The sequence below is a fragment of the Vigna radiata genome, chromosome 9 (genome assembly GCF_000741045.1).
Source record: "Vigna radiata var. radiata cultivar VC1973A chromosome 9, Vradiata_ver6, whole genome shotgun sequence".
Classification (NCBI taxonomy): Eukaryota; Viridiplantae; Streptophyta; class Magnoliopsida; order Fabales; family Fabaceae; genus Vigna; species Vigna radiata.
Genome location: NC_028359.1, coordinates 20,651,186 through 20,653,095, shown reverse-complemented (window position 1 = coordinate 20,653,095; position 1,910 = coordinate 20,651,186). Strand labels below are relative to the sequence as shown.

The 1,910-nt window shown below is 31.0% G+C and overlaps 1 protein-coding gene across 2 annotated transcripts in view; it reads left to right on the top strand.

The window, feature by feature from the left end:
* Positions 1–1,495, top strand: part of LOC106773505 — a 13,746-nt gene extending 12,251 nt beyond the window's left edge. For both annotated transcript variants that reach the window (XM_022786346.1, XM_022786345.1), the window contains exon 10: positions 1,087–1,495. The gene's annotated coding sequence lies outside the window, so the exon portion shown is untranslated. The remainder of the gene's footprint in view (positions 1–1,086) is intronic.
* Positions 1,496–1,910: the final 415 nt, after the last annotated feature.

Below are 1,910 nucleotides of genomic sequence, written 5' to 3'. Positions count from 1 at the left end.
CAATAACTTTAATACCTTATATTCTAATAATCATCACATTAGAATCTTTACATCAAAGTTATACTTTACATTACATGAACCAATGTTAATTATTAATATAATTTAACACGGTGGAGAGCTGAGTAGCTTGGTGGAGAGTCTAGATTGTCTGGATAGTCTAGATATATAGTTTGGTGGAGCGAGTGGACAACATAAAAGGAACTTGGACTATTAATATGAACCTAGGTAAGAATAGGTTAGATACTGATGAGATAACAAAGAGCCCAAGAACAAGTTAGCCACTGAAAATTCAAAGAACAAGTCGACCGTAGTGAGAGTGAAGTACAAGTCAGCAAAAAGGAAGAATAAGTGGATCAAAGGGAAGAGCAAGTCATCTACGAAGATAGTGAAGAGCCCAACTATTATTGAAAGGAGTAAGCACAATGTGCACTGAACGTGGCAAAACGGATGAAGAGTAAAATAATCGAGATGAAGAAGCATTTAAGTTTATGGAAGAGTTTTGTTAGGTAAACTTAAATAGGTTGTTTTGTGGTAGTTAATTTGTATTGGAGTTTTATCAGTTTTAGTGTATAAGGGTCAGAAGTTTATATTGTATTGGTTAATAGGTAATAATTGTATCTTGATAGCATAGTTTAAGGGTTGGAGATGAAAAACTAAAATGAAGTCTATAAATTGTAGTGTTTTTGTTTCCAGGAAATACATTGGAAGTGAGTAAGTTTCTTCACATAAAGGTTTATTTTGCTAACAAAAACACGTTTTCTTCCTTTATTAAGCACATCAGTAATCACGCCAATAGAGAAGACATGGAATGTTAGTGAGTTTTATTTTCCTTCTTGTATTTAAGCATGGATCTTAATATAATAAATGATAACATTACAAGTTTATTTTGAAAGATTGAAAGGAAAGGAAAGTTCAGACATAAAAGGTTGATAAAGCATTGAGGCTAACTAGAATTTTAATACTAGTTTAGACTATCAAATTTTTGTTAGTCAGTTTTTCTCATGCCATAGTAAAACCAATTTAAAGGTTATAAACAAATTTACATTGTTCCACTCTCTAAACATAGTTCTTTTAAAAATATTCAAGTTGCAGGGAATCAGGAGACTCAAAGAAGGAACTGATAGAGACATGACTACAACTATCAATAAATAGAGGGCTTTTTCTTTGTGTAGAAGTGCATTGTTCATGAATAAAGTTTTCCTATATACCTATAGGAAACGTGAATGGTTCTCAAGACATAAAGTTGTTTGTGAATAAGTGTTGCTCTTGTATTCATACAGGAGATGCGTGTTGCTTTAGGAGGTTTGAATTGTTTTAAATTAAGTTCTTGAAGGGTTTTTCATGAATAAATTTGACATGAGTTTATTTTTAGAGAAAGATGCTCCATGGATAAGTTGGAAATTGAGCACTGCATCTCTAGACATGTCATTTGTCGTTTCTCTGCTTATGCTGAGACGTATTTGTGTGCATGTACTATGGTTTTTAAGTTGTAAAATGAGAGTTATCATAATCTCTTATATGTCATTAGTACTAAGTATCCTTAATCTCTCCCATGAACTAAACTCTATATGTATTCTATATGAGCTTCTAACATATGTTAATGTTCTTTGATAAGACAACATTAACAAACAATAACTGATTCTGTTTTTATCGGTTACCTTTCTTTCTATGTATAGGTTATGACTGTGTTTCATAATTGACAATAATCAGATTTACAGTTTTCCTTCTTCTCTCTCGATCCTCTCTATCTTACATGGTATCAGAGCTTATTGGAATTTTGTGACTCAAACAGCATTTGGTTGAAAGAATCAAAACTGTTAAATAAAAATATATTCATATTCTATTTTTTAGGAGGATTTTAAGCATTATTTAAATTAATTAGTTTAGCATATATTTTTTAAAAGTCAGTT